Raw genomic sequence first — 15,860 nt, 5'->3', positions numbered from 1 at the left:
TTAAGTGTAATTCTAATTTGGTTTCTGCTTGTGTACGACTAAAAGCTATAACTTTGTCTATCGTGTCTATCATTATGAATGCTCGGAATACAAAACGATTGCTGCGGTGGTGTGATACAATCTCTTTGTACGCTTCAATTGCTGGAAATCTCAAATTTTTCAACCAGTTGTCAGTAAGTTGACAAAGTGTGGCACATTTATTTAAAAAAAAAAAAAATAATAATAATATGACCAAAAATATTTGGTCATAATATTCAATTAGGTAGTTTGGCTGGAATGTGCCTCTTATCTAAACATAAACTATGGTCATCTAGAAACTAGAACTGATGATTGGTCAGCCAAATTAATAAGCCCAATTCCTTTTCCTAAAAATATTATTAGGTCAACCTTAGATTTTGAAACTGAATTCGTTGTATTTTTGTTTTGGCATTGCCATTAATTGCCGGTCATATTATTTAAATTGAATGCGACAATAAACTAGTGGTTCCTTTAAATACATGCGGTATTCCGCTCTCTGATCTCAATCTCTTTGATCTGACATCTTGTACAAGTTCTTGAATAGAGTATTCTATATTCATATGGTATCACAATTTTTCCACTTGGTTTCATTTTAATCTCCGCTTCCATACACTGCCGCCCCTTTCTCCACCACCCCCTGTTTGCACTTTATCCACGCTTTAATACATTTGTATACAATTTTTGTTTATATGCATTGTAATTAAATTCTTATCAGATGGAAAACAGAAAAATGTGACTCGCTTTGTGGGGAGGCAGAGAGCCACAAAAGGAAAAGCAGCGATGATGAAGGTGGGTGGCGTGTGGCCAGGGGGGACTGGAAGTCGGGGTTTTTTTTTTGGGGTCTACGTGTTCTTGTGTATATACACACAAACCTACTAGGTATGTATTGTGTGTGTGTGTGTGTGCTTCTCGTTGGTGTTATTGGCCTTGGCAAATTGTAGGTTTTTATTGCAGATTTTCGCATGTCAATTGACAACGTTTAGGGCGTGTAGCACGATTCTTTTAGCCAAAAGCTTAGGCCAGTGTCCTTTGTTTGGTGGGTTTTTTTTTTTTGGGGTTTTCGTTTTTGTTTTCCTCCATTTTGTTATTTTTTTCGTTTTTAGAGTGCGTTCTGATGGCTGTTTTTGACGCGCCAACATTTTTGTGCCACATTTTTGGCAGCCACGCTTGATTTACTGTTAAATGTAGCGTGCATGTGTGTATGCTTTTGATTGACGTTGCCTTTGCCCGTGACCTAACTGCGCCCCCGTATCCATTTCCATTCGCCCCCATTTTGACGCCTCCACTTCAGCAAAAAAAAAGTGAAGCATCTTTCATCTCCCAAAAACCTCAAGCGTTTCACAATTTTCTATAGAATTTTATAATTTTAACTTTCTTTTCTTAGATACATAGTCCTTAATGCAGTTTGCAATGCTTGTGCTTCTCCTATTTCGGTCTATTTTTAGAATCTGCAATTATTTCCAAAGGCCATTCAGTGGTTGTGGTTAGGGAAGTTGACACATTGCAAACGCCTTGCAAAAGTATCTAACCAAAGTGAAAGCCTCTTTGGAAGTTGCAAAATTGAATTGCAAATCAATTTGCTGTCGAAGTGTGTGAACCCACATAAAAGGGAAGTCCTCCTTCGGTAAATGATTGGCTTTAAACCGCAATCGAATATTGACCGATGTTGGTTTAACACTTTTCTTTTGAGATAGGTTTTAGATTATTATGCGAAATGGTTAACTCGTAATGGCATTTCATTAAATAAACTAATTATTTGTATACCCTTGCGAGAAGTGCATGTTAATTTTAGTCAGAAGTTTGAAACACATAGAAGGAAGCATTTTTGACCATATAAAGTATATATATTCTTGATCAGCATGACGAGACGAGTTCATATAGCCATGCCCGACCGTCTGGTTACAGTGCTGAAATATTGAAATCATATATCTCCTGCAGGTACGATCTGTCAATTATAGGGTTTTAGATCAGGGCTAATGTGGGTAAGTTGATTTCCAGAGGCTGGAGCAATGCGGCGCATATGGGATTCCACTTTATTGTATGTTTATATGACACCTGTATAAAACAGTTACCCGGTTTTATGAAATTTGGCATAGATATTAACAGGTACATATTGACAAATATTAATATGTATGACAATCACGTCAAAAGTAACGAGAAATACAACCCCTGCAATATATAGAATCTCACGAAATCTCAGCTTAATGCATAAATTAATGCATATTATTTAGCATCAACGAATTTTCGTAGTGAGTTACTTATACGCAATGTTGGCCAAAAAAAATTATTAAGAAGAATGAATGTGTACATATCTGAATCTGCTAGCTTATGTAGACATTCACAAAGTATACATGTAAATCGATTGACAAAAAAAAGCATATAAGCATTCATTTATTTGATAGTTTTGCACATTTAAGCCACTGAAAAATCCATTTGAAGATAAGTCAAAATGAAAAATTATCTACTCTTGCGTCAGTCCATCGACTTAACTCCACTCATCTAAACTCGCATCTCAAGACGCGCGTCTCGTTTGTGATTGCGATTAATGGCTGGTAAAGCTGTCAGGATAAGGAATGAAAACTGAACTTAAGAAAAGGATTTTAAAGGTAATGAATATTAACAATTGGAAATTAATGTGGAGGTTGAAATCCATCCTGCAGTAGCAGGCGGACCTTGGGTGGTAAACGAGACAAAGCAGCAAACGACATTAATATTCTTAATTGGCATTAAGCATTGAGGGCTAAACATTTGAGAATGAGACCAAGACTTTCGTATACGACTAGCCCAGGGTCGAGGACAGCGACAGAAGAGTTATCAAAAGTAAGGCGTATCTAGACTGGGAAGCGAGCCAGTGTGGCATGGAACAAGGTGGGGAGTGAGCCCAAAACATTTCAATAAAACACAATCTAGTTGACGCAGAAGAAGTGAGCGAGCGGATTTAGTGAATTGGACAGGCTTGCTAATAGTCAGAGCATGGCATTTCCAATGGACAAAGGAAGATATATTGTAGAAACTTTCCAGACAACCGACATGGTTTGCCATTGCCATTGAGAGTAGGTGAGATGGAAACAGAAATTCTTGACGACGTCTTCCATTTTAATTTTTTGGACTGATGCTGATTGGACTCCTTTCCCTTGCTCGCACTTTTGTTGGGTCCCAAAAAGTTTGACAACAATTAGCGAAATTAAAATAAAATTTAATTAGAGATTGCGACCTATTGAAATTTAAATTGAATTTAAACCGGCTCGAGGTCAATCTTACAAAAGAAGATTATTTCAAAGGTAACACACAAAAAGGTGAGCAGGTTGTCTGTATAGCTATTTCAAGAACTACCAAGTTCTATCATCAGCAGACTTTGCTAAAGAACTCCAGAATTGCAATAGCCATACCATGTCTTCAACGCTAAAACTAGTTGGGAATTACATTGCCAACTAAATGAAGCGAAAAAAGCTGGCGAAGCCTACAATACCGAAGACCACCTTTTGTGCATTACCCTTAGGCGCTATGAAATATTAGTGTAAGAGCTTCGCCCTTAACAAACTAAATTCAAGACCTGTTTCTTTTTATACACGGTATATTGTACCATATAGAAAAAGGGGTTTTTTTGGAATAAAATTCCAAAAAATAACGGCGTGCCTTCCGTTAGTGTTATCTGACCGTGTATAAAAAGAAACAGGTCTTGAATTTAGTTTGTTAAGGGCGAAGCTCTTACACTAATATTTCATAGCGCCTAAGGGTAATGCACAAAAGGTGGTCTTCGGTATTGTAGGCTTCGCCAGCTTTTTTCGCTTCATTTAGTTGGCAATGTAATTCCCAACTAGTTTTAGCGTTGAAGACATGGTATGGCTATTGCAATTCTGGAGTTCTTTAGCAAAGTCTGCTGATGATAGAACTTGGTAGTTCTTGAAATAGCTATACAGACAACCTGCTCACCTTTTTGTGTGTTACCTTTGAAATAATCTTCTTTTGTAAGATTGACCTCGAGCCGGTTTAAATTCAATTTTAATAAAATTTAATATGATGATAAGAAGCGACAAAAATAATTCACACAGACAACAAAATTCAAATAAATGAAACAAAGTAAAACACTAGCTACAGTGGAAACAAAGAAAGACAAAGATGCTTATTATTCAAATAAAAGTAAAAACTTAAAGATTACCCTATATTATGTAGTCAAACAAACCAGAGACAAAATCAATGTAATTGAACAGCAGAAAGGTCGAACGATATCCAGGAAACGAAGCCACACACAGAACAATGAGAAAAGGAAACAACAAACAAAAGTACAAGAAGCCAACTTCAGCTACGTCGAAGTTTGTATACCCTGCAGTTTTTGGCCACAATATTTTCACATGTTCCAAACTCTGTTTTTGTGTCTAACTGTATAGAAGTTTGCACACAAATGTGCATACACACATATGTATATATTATATAACCTCTATTTCTTTTAATTTCGATAGAACGGCCATTTTCTTTTTTCTCCTTTGGCCATTCCTCTTATAGCGGTAAATTATTTGGCTTTGTTTCGGTATGTGTGTGTGTGTGTGTGTGCTGTGCTGATTTCGAGCAATTACATAGTAGGATGCTGGCAGCGCTATCGGCAGCCGATTTTTATTGACTGTAACTTGTGTTCCGATCTAATTGAATGGGAAATGAAGTTTTACATTAAAACCTATCACTAGACTCTAGTCACTAGAGTAAATTTCATAAAGATTCTTCAACTCTACACCTTTTTTTCGTACGTCACTAAATGGTATAATGGTTCGATCCTCACGATTCTCACCCAGATAATTAATAGTTTAAATACCAAGGGTCAGCCCAACAGCTTACAAATTTGACGCATGATGGACATGGCTATATAGACTCAGTTAGTATTGATTATCTAGAATACTTATACGTTTTGGGATCGCAAACGTCTCCTTCTCTGCGAGGATATGGAAAAAACAAAGACAAAAGCAAATTTAAAACGTACAACTTAAAAAAGGAAAGAAAAGTTTTTGAAAACTTAAAAAAACCAAGACGAGGTTAGGAATTTTGTGTTTGGAGTTTTATAGTCTGTAAAGTTACTAAATTAATCATTTATTATTAATTAATAGCAAAGATGGGAACTATAGCCACAATTGACTCACAATATATTTTGATTGGAAAACTTTTGTTTTTATACCCTTGCAAATGGGTATATTAATTTTGGTCAAAAGTGTGCAACGCACAGAAGGAAGCATCTCCGACCATATAAACTATATATTCTTGATAAGCACGACGAGACGAGTTCAAATAGCCATGTCCGTCCGTCCGTCCATCCGTCTGGATCAACGCAAACTGCTCCTAGACCGTTGGAGCTACAGAGCTGAAATTTTGCATGTAGGCTTGTATATACTGCAGGCGTTGTATATCTCGGATTCAGCCGGATCGGATCACTATATCATATAGCTCCCATACAAATGGCAAAGTCACGAACAGTGACTTTTCTTAATAACTTCGTTATTTTCTGAGGTATTATCATGAAATTTAATATTATTAAGCTAATTACACATATAAACGACTATGCAAAATTTGATCAAGATCGGGAGACTATATCGTATAGCTCCCATAGGAACGATCTTTCGAAAACTGTGACTTTTGTCAATAACTTCGTTACTTTTGACGCGATGGCTTTCAAATTAAACATTTGTTAGTTTAATATATCTGTTAATGACTGTGCCAAATTTGATAAGGATCGGGTAGCTATATCATATAGCTCCCATAGGAACGATCGGTGGAAAACAGTGACTTTGATCAATATCTTCGTTTTTTCCTATGCTAAGATTGTAGGCCGTTCTTTCGGACACATTAGCCCTTTTAGCTTAAACGTTTTTTCATTTTTATGGCTATAGGTAAGGAAAAAGTTACCAAAAAAGTTGCAAGGGTATACAAACTTTGACGCGGTCGAAGTTAGCCCCGGCCCTCTGGTTTTTATGATTATTACCTTTTGTGCTGCCTATGATTTTATATCTTATAAATTAGTAAGATTTATTGACCTGAAGCCGGCTAAAACCCAGTTTTGATTATCATAAAACTATTAACCCACCACAATTATGTAACTGTCGTACAAATATAGGATACAATATTTAAAAAAATGTAGGCTTAAAGCAATCTAATATTTTTTGATTTAACAAAAAGTCTGATAATTGTACAACTGATTTTTCTTTTAACCTCTTATGTTTCCGAGGTAGCCCAAAAAATATTTATTTATATGCATATATAAATACATACATACCTATTTATATACATACATATATACATCCCTCAATTCCAAAAAATTATCTAATATCTTTCCTGTTATTGTTGTTCCTCCATTTGCTGTGGCCCTTGTTTGGCCTCGTTTTTGAAAATAAGCCGAAAAAATAAAAAATGTACTTCCCGAAAACAAAATAAGTTATAACGAAGTTTATTTACCCTAACAGTTACAGTTAGAACAAAAAAGGTGAAACAAAAGCAGAGCTGTAAACTTTTACAGCTGACTAACTTGTCAGTTTGTCTTGTGACTCAATAATATAAAAAAAGTTGAATTTGATATTTGCACAATGATTTATGCCGTCGGTGGTTTCGATTTGTGCAAATTAATTTGCTAGAGTTTAAATAAAATAAATAAAAGTAAATGCAAACTGTTTCCTAATCTATTAAATACAATAAACATTTATCTCCCCACAATTGTTCTTCCTGCTCTCTCTCTCTCTCTCTCTTAATCTCCTTTTGTCACTGTCTCAGTCTGTGGGTTGAGAATAAAATTTATGAATGAATTGAGACAAACAGCGGGCAAACAAACAAACAAGCAAACTGCAAACAGACCAACTACATTTCCAACTTCGCCAGCAGAAATTGGTCACATGGTTAATGAGCTTTCGTATTAGCTAGTTAGTCTTATGTGACTCGGCCTCTTTCTCCACACACACCCACACACAACGAGGCCATTGCAGATATCGGTCAATGGCTCTCGTAAGCCGAAGGTTCAGCATCCGGAAGAAGGTGGAAACAGCAACGATCAGTGTGAGTGCCACTTTCAGAAGAAAAGATCGTGTTAAGGAGTAATACTGTATGTTAGACTACCCGGAAGTACCTTGAATATGTCAACGGTAAGGCTCAAAATCAGGGATCGGCGGCTATTTTGGTTTGGCAATTTATCGTGTTTTCATATGCGTGCATACCGAAAAGAACATAAAGAGCAAGTTGCGAGCGTACAAACTGAATTAGTTTCTTGTAGCAATTCGATGCGAACGTGTCTACAGTGGCTCACAGCTTTTTCGACCCACCATCAAATAAAAATTGCATCTGTTGATCATTTTTAAGACAATACAAAATTTTGAACAATTTTCTTCTAAAACAACTCTTGATTTCAAGCCTAACCACTTTAAAAATGGAAACCACAGTTTAATTTAATTTAAATTAAGGAAAACCCGGAGGTATCAGCTAAACAACTTGCAAGTCAGATGAAACAACAGATGGGACTCAAGTAGTGCAGAAACCATCCATCGTATGCTTCGAACGTGTTTTTTTTAGTTATGCCGGTGGAAGTGGGCGTGGCAAAATGTTTAAGTATTTATATACTCCTATAGTACTGGTTAGTCCGTATACCAAATTTGGTGCCTTTTTTTGTGGCTCTAGCTTTTATAGTCTCCGAGTTTTAGGTGTTCATCAGAACAGTCAGACGGATGACTGGCCAGATCGACTCGGATGTTGATGCTGATCAAGAATATATATACTTAAACATGCGACTTTAATCTACCATTTCACTCTATGGGTGTATGGTATCAAAAAAAGGAAAGCCGACTCCGACTTGCCAAAAAATACATAAACAAGGTCACTAGCTAGCGACAAACTTACATATTTTCGCTTCGGATGAAACACCTTACGTCTAGCGAAAACCCACAGTTAGGCATTCTGAAGGGTCTGTGATGGTGTGGCCTGTATGTGTGCGTCTCTGAAGTCGGAAGACAGTATTTTATTGAAGTTAAACATTTTAAATCAAAATATTGTCTATAGTGCTGAAGATCTGGCTATAAAAGGGGATTTTACACAACCACAACCCTAAACACACATCAGGTGTTTCTTAGTCTTGGCTGATATGGAATAGTCCCCGGACCTGAAAACTTGTAGGTCATTTTAGACACCAATAGGTTCGGTTCGGAAATATTACCAACAAAAATGAAAAAAAGTGTTTTTCTTTGTAAAACTAATGTGTCGTTTTTTAACAGAATAACGCCCCCATTTAAAACACCCAATCGGTTAAAATGTAGATCGATATCCAAATTGTTACTGGCCTTAATATTGTCTAGACCTTTATGTTGTTCCAATTGCCTCGGCTTGGCTCTGTGTGAAAGTTTATGAGTCCGGCCGACAATTCGAAACTAAAGAATCGTTCCTAATAGAAGCCATTAAATACGATTCTCTGATTAGTTAGTTATTTAGCCATAACAATATAAACATTCGATAACTTTTACCCGATTTGTAATTCTCTCAAGTATCAATTTTTAATTTATTCCATTAAGGAATTAAATATAAAATGTTTACGTTCTTTTTCAAGTGGTTGCCAGTGTATGTCATTCGACAGGGAATTCGATTCACTTTCTTTTGTAGTATAAGAATATAAAACTTTGGTATGCATTAGAGGGCAAGAGAAACGAGTGCTGGGGATAAATTCAAAACTTATGCAATGTCTATAACTTCTCCAAAGAGTTTATACGTGTTTGTTTAATATTAAATGTTTTCGAAAAAGTATCATAAACAAATTTCTTCCTTGAGTTATTTGGGAGCCGAGAAAATCAAAACTAAAGTCCGAAAACCTAAACGTCACAAATTCGTGGCCACTACTGTGTGTATGTATATGTATGTATATACATACTTACATGCATATGTATATTAAATTTATTATATTCTTTTGGTTTTTGGCCAAGACGTTATTCTACATTGTGGTTTTTGCTGTTGTGGTCAATGTTGTTAATTTATTTTGTTGTTTTTTGTTTTTGCTAAAAATACTTAAGTTAATTATAAGAAAATGGCAAACATTTGAAGAAATTTAAAACATGTGTGTGACTTGGTATTTATTTTTAAAATTTCTTGATACAAAAAATAAAACAAAAAACCCAAAAGTATAGCGAAAGAGGAAAGAAAAGAATTGACGGATGTACGAACGCACAGGTGGAAGAAACAAATGATTCGAATTTCGCTTTCTTCTTTCCCTTCTCATGTATATTTTGTTCATTTCTTTCTTTCGTTTTCCTGTTCTATTCTAATAAACCGAAATTTATTTTGAAGCATTAATTGCTCGCTGGAAATAAATTGCATCAGATTTTTTATGAAACTAGTAATACCAGGCATTTCCTCTTAGTGTTTAACTAGCGTTTTAGTTTATGTACTCAAATCAAATGAAGTAAGTAAGTCGTCTCGCCGACTTAGGTATACCATACACCAGTAAAGCAAATATTTCAACTTTATTAAACAAATGCATTTTCACATGCTTCTTACAAGCATATCTTAGTACTTATCTCGCTCACTCAATCATACGAGCACCCTAGCGCCCCCACCAGCCAACGGCCAACTCCGGCCTTATGGAAAAACGTTTATATGCATAACTCGACTGTTTTTTATCCGATTTTGATCAAATTTGGTATTTTGATAGATATTAGTATTAAATTTAAGTGTGCCAAATTTGATTGCATGAGGTAAAAAAATACGGGAGATAATCAAGTTTTTCAAATTACGGGGGCGGAAAAGGGCGTGGCAAAATTTTTATACATACAAAATGTGTGCATTTACTAAGCGAATATACATACCAAATATGGTGTCTCTAGCTAGAATAGTTTTTGAGATAAACGCTTTTTTTAAATTGCGGGGGCGGAAAGGGGCGTGGCAAAAATTTGAAATAAACTTGATCACTCTACATACTACACGAGTCTACATAAAAAATTTGGTGGCTCTAGCTCTTATAGTCTCCGAGATCTAGGTGTTCATACGGACAGACGGACGGACGGACGGACGGACGGACGGACGGACAGACGGACATGGCTAGATCGACTCGGTTGTTGATCCTGATCAAGAATATATATACTTTGTGGGGTCGGAGATGCTTCCTTCTGCCTGTTACATACATTTTGGCGACTTTAATATACCATTTCACCCTATGGGTGTATGGTATAAAAAGTTTTGTCAACTTGTCGAATTTGTGGTGTCAATCGGTGGAAATATTATTTGGGTCGAACACCAGAAATTAATTTAAAAATGAAGTAAGTAAATACCATACACCAGTAAAGCAAATATTTCAACTTTATTAAACAAATGCATTTTCACATGCTTCTTACAAGCATATCTTAGTATCTCGCTCACTCAATCATACGAGCTCCCTAGCGCCCCCACCAGCCAACGGCCAACTCCGGCCTTATGGAAAAACGTTTATATGCATAACTTGACTGTTTTTTGTCCGATTCAAATTTGGTATTTTGCTAGATATTAGTATCAAATTTAAGTGTGCCAAATTTGATTGCATAAGGTAAAAAAATACGGGAGATAATCAAGTTTTTCAAATTACGGGGGCGGAAAAGGGCGTGGCAAAATTTTTACACATACAAAATGTGCGTGTTTACTAAACAAATATGGTGTCTCTAGCTGGAATAGTTTTTGAGATAAACGTTTTTTTTAAATTGCGGGGGCGGAAAGGGGCAAAAATTTTAAATAAACTTAATCACACTACACGAGTCTACATACCAAGTTTGGTGGCTCTAGCTCTTACAATCTCCGAGATCTAGGTGTTCATACGGACAGACGGACATGGCTAGATCGACTTGGTTGTTGATCCTGATCAAGAATATATATACTTTGTGGGGTCGGAGAAGCTTCCTTCTGCCTGTTACATACATTTTGGAGACTTTAATATACCATTTCACCCTATGGGTGTATGGTATAACAACCTTTTTTATAAGCGCCATTCAATAGCCATCAGACATATAATCCCAGCTAGCCGGTTGTAATAGCTTCAAACTGTTGTTCTACTGGGATGTAGTGACATATGAATTGTGTAAGGTAATTAGATAAAGCTTCAATTAATCTGTGTGAAAAATCACGAATTACTGTCACAGTTACCACGGCGTTCCTGATTCTTTCAGCTGGTGGCTAAATGTGATGGGCGTGGCTTATTTTTCGGATTTGTCTTGTGATGTGTGTGTTTTTCTTATTTTGGCACAGCTACCAGCAAAAATAGAGAGCCGCATTTTCTTTAGCCCTGCCTTGTATACCCTTGCAAGTTTTTGTGTTAGATTTTACCTACCTACCTACATAAACAAAAAAAGTTGTCTGACGGATAGTTTTGCTAATCAAGATTAGGTATAGTTCTGATCAAAATTAATTTTTTAACCATTTTTGCAAGGATATAAAAAGAAAAACAAAACACTCAAAAACTCAAAAAAACAAGACGAAGAATATAGAAATAGCCCCAAAAAATTGTGTTATTTTAGTCTCTAGTTTTCTTTAGTTTGCGGCCGATAAACGAATGCGAAATTCTTTAAATGTCATGGCTGGCAGTTACCCTTTGGGTTCAGATGCTGTCATGCTGCCAGCAAAAAGCCGAGGAAACACCATGAAAATGAAAACATTTCATCATTCTATGTACCGGTTTCGATGTCAACTATCAAGCATTTTAGATCGATTTCTATGAAAAATATTTTAATTTGCTTCGAATGCTTTTCGCATTTCACTTTTGTGTAATATGCTGCCACACTAATCTAAAACATTTTGATAACAGTTTATATTATATGCTTTAATTTAACAGAATACATTCTTTGCAATGAATTGAATACCTAACGACCAAAACAATCAAATAATTTGTTTGATTTTTAATTTTATTTGACTTGCATTAAAATTAGAGCTCATTTCTTTCTGTTGCTTTCTTCCTTTTTTTCATTAAAAATACAGCCACATTAATCAAAAGATTGTGTCACATGGTAATTGGTATCAAGAGACTCCCTCCACATATTCAATTTCTATCGAGCATGTTTTCGGTGTTTTTTTCTCAAGATCATTGATTAAATTAATTGAAATTAAACAATTTGTCGCTCAATTAAGATACAATGAATTTAGTTTTAACTTTTTTTTTTTTGTGTTTAATTGACCCGAAAGGGTGACATTTTTTTTTTAACATTTTATGGTGATTTGTTTTGTTGTTTCATTTGTTTCATAGGGTTTTAGGGACTCTTTCTTCAATATTCGCACACATTTTAAGATTTTTTATTCGCTGATTGGATATACTTTTTCTTTTTTAAGGGGCCGCACGCGCGTTTTCCGCATTTTATTTCTTCTTTATTGTTGTGTTTCTTTTCGGTCTTCGGTTTTTTGTATCTGCTTTTAGTTAGCTGGCGGGAGCGTCCAACCACACAAGGCAACTGAAAGCGGCGGAGAAGTCAAAGTCAACGTCGCGGCGTTGCGTCGCGTCGATGGCGAGATGTCGAGAGGGTGACGCTCGCTACCCAGCATAGAGCAGCAGCAGCCAGCTGCTAGCGCTTTGTCACCTCGATCTGGATGACTGTTTGCGGCCGTCGACGTCAGCACCAGCGTTTCGCCATCGTGGTGAGTTTTGGTCTGAGGTGTCTAACAATAAGTGCCGCGCAGTTCCGATCAATGGAGACTAGCGACGAACGAATGTAGAAGATACACAATATGTAAATGTGTACATATCTAGAGATAATAGCTAGATTGTTATTACAGTTACAAGAATGTAAATTTTATTATATTGACTAATATGTAAGTACATTCTTGTAAACATTCTTACATGTTGATACAAAATATTATTTAATAGTATTTAACTTTCTTATTTTTAATCGGGTGGTTTAATAACAATATATACAAGTTTTTTTCATTAGGGGTTAGTATCTTGATAATGATCCTAACTTTCTAAACATCATCAAAGCAATGAAAATTGTATCTATTTTAAGTAATCGGTGTGTTTCACTACTTATACGAATATTTTTTATAACAGTCATACAAGCTACAATTTTCAAATTAAAGATATCTAGCTATTTGCAAGCTATCGCTAGATAGTACGTCTATCTTCTCATTTCCCTTACATTCTCTCTCTTTCTCCCACACCATGGATCTGTTTGACGATCACAGAGATCGGTTGGCTGCATTTCAGATATCCAATTTGGTTTTATACCCTTGCAAAGAGTATTAAAAATTAGTCAGATGTTTGCAACACAGAGAAGCAGATGTTTCCGCCCCATAAAATACATATATATATATATATGTATACATACATATATCGATATATGTAGCTATTCCCGTCAGTCTGTCGGTGCAAATCAACTTCCGGCTCCGATTCGAAAGCTATACGAAAATAACATGGAATTCAACCCTTTAGTCAAAAGTGTGCCATGCTTAGAACAAAGTATTATCGAGATCGGGTTACTGATATCATATAGCTTACATAGGCACGATTAGTCGAAAAAAGTGATTTTTACCGATAACTTGGTTATTTTTGATTAATACAGCTATTAATGACTTAAATTTGATTACGATTGGATAACTATATCGCATAGATTTCATAGAAACAATCGGTAGGAAAATAATTCGGCTTAGAAGACGTGAAGGTTATTTACTTACACACATCATATTTTATAATTCTGGCAATTTTGTTAAAAATAGGATAACTATTTCACATACTTATCTGCCAGAAGCTGAAGCTTTGTTACAACCGAAGATCCCTGTCGGATTGCTTACAAATGTAGGACAAAATCTGGACTTAAGTTTGCTAAAATTGTTTGCGAACAATCACTATATCAGTTAGTGCTATACTACAAATCGCTAACAACCTTGGAATCTCTTTACGAAATTTAGTAATAAGAGTTTTTGGATTTTAATTTTAATGTTTATGAAGGGATATAGTACAAGTTATGGTCAATATAAATCAGCTCTACTTAAACGACGCCTACAGCGCGTCCAGTTGATTATTATGCCGTTGCTCACTGATTATTTTGAGCAGAGACAAACGACGCTACATTAACTATACATACATACATATAAGGATGTGTGTGTGCTACAAAGAGCTTGTATTGGGAAGACAAAGGACTTGCGGGCCCATCGAAAGGGATAAAGTTAGTGTAAGACAGAGAAAACGAGTTCGGAACATTTTAAAATACATATTATGTACATACAAAGATTGCAAGGGTATCTAGACTTCGGTATAGATAAAGTTAGTTTCTTTTATATTTTTAGTGACATTTTCTAGCGACGTCGTTGACGTTCGCTGCCTTCCTCGCAGTTCGCTGCTCTGCGCTGTGGTTCGTTTGCTGGTTTTGTCTCCCGCTTTGATTGTTTGGCCAGGCCTCACAGACAGTACATAGGAACATTCTATATCCATCTGCATACATATGTGTGAGTATGAATGCTCATGAGCCGTCGCGAGGGATTTCAGCGCCTAGATATTCTGCATCAAAACTTAATAAGCATTTCCTCGTATTAAAAAGATAAAGGAACAGGTTTCAGAACAACAATATTGCTAGTTCGTCACGAATACTCTGCTTTATTTTAAGTCATTTTCGTTTAACTCGAATAATTTTAATTCTAATTAAATACCACAGATTAAAAAAGCTTTGAAACTACTTATTGTTGGAGATAAAAATACCTGCTGTCTATCTTTTTGTCTCAGGGTTGATAGATAATTTGTATCTATCTATAGGATATTATTGCTCATTCTATCAATACTTTGCAAAGTCTTTCGACTAGCATATTTTAGATTTTCAGAGCAGGGGTTTTTCATTTTATGATGACAGTATAAAAATTTCACAAAATCAATTTCGGCGCCCCCTTCTGCGGAGTCTGAGGCGGTCGACCTATCATCGCAACGGCCCTGGGATGTACAATGTATGTGCACACACATACATAGGTATGTCTTGTTGTTGTTTATTCGCTTCGTGCCTTTCAATTTGCATTTCAATTTTGCCTCCGTTTACCCCATTGCTAAACTGCCTGCTCTCAACCGCCCTGCCCGCCCCCACATGCTGACGTTGTTGTGGCAATGCCTCGCAGCTAAAAAAAAAACGAGAAGAATCAAGCGCAGAAAAAAACAAAAAACAAATACATTCATAAAACTTAATTGTTGTTGAGGTCCACCGAAGCAGCGAAGGCATCTCTTGTTGCATGCCGCCGTCTCTCGTGCGTCAGCAAAATGCGGAACTGGAACTAGGTAAACTGTAACTGAAGACAGATTCGAATGATTCTCTCTATTGAATTGATATCCGCCGATTTAGAACAAACGATTTGTGTGTATTACATACAGAATAAAGATACATATGTATATGTGCATACACAGAGTCGTTCCTAATGCATTACTTTTATAATGCATTTTTTCATTGGCATTAAAACAAGTAATTCTATAATTTACGACAAAAAGATCTCGGCAATAATTCCAAAATTCCTCAAACCAAATCAAATATTGTTAATATTTGATAGATCCAAATTTAGAAATTTATTTGGCAGATTAGCTTTCTTAAAAAAATTCGTTGACTTATAACATACATTGGCGACTTTAACATACATTTATGTATTTAATATGCATCATATGTTACACTACCGGTGTGAGATGAAAGAGAGGGCCAGAGGGCCGATGCTAACTTTGACCTCTTAAGAGGTTAAAGTGAAAAAACGTTTTATCTAAAAAGTCTAATGGTTCAAATCAGCAGGTTGTCTGTATAGAGACATTTCAAGGACTACCAAGTTCTCTGACCAGCAGACTTTGCTAGCCACTCTAGAATTGTAACGAATAGAATAGGAAGTCTAATGTTTGCGAAAGAACGGCCTACAATCTTAGCATAGAAAATAAC

General features: G+C 35.9%; 1 protein-coding gene across 3 annotated transcripts in view; it reads right to left on the bottom strand.

Moving 5' to 3' along the window:
- The window catches only part of LOC6653033 (eye-specific diacylglycerol kinase), a 40,501-nt gene that overhangs the window by 16,921 nt on the left and 7,720 nt on the right, over nt 1-15,860 (bottom strand). The gene's annotated exons all lie outside the window — the stretch shown is intronic.

This window comes from Drosophila willistoni, unplaced genomic scaffold, assembly GCF_018902025.1.
Source record: "Drosophila willistoni isolate 14030-0811.24 unplaced genomic scaffold, UCI_dwil_1.1 Seg793, whole genome shotgun sequence".
Taxonomy (NCBI): Eukaryota; Metazoa; Arthropoda; class Insecta; order Diptera; family Drosophilidae; genus Drosophila; species Drosophila willistoni.
Note: the sequence above shows the minus strand (reverse complement) of the source record. Positions and strands in the feature narration are given on the sequence as shown.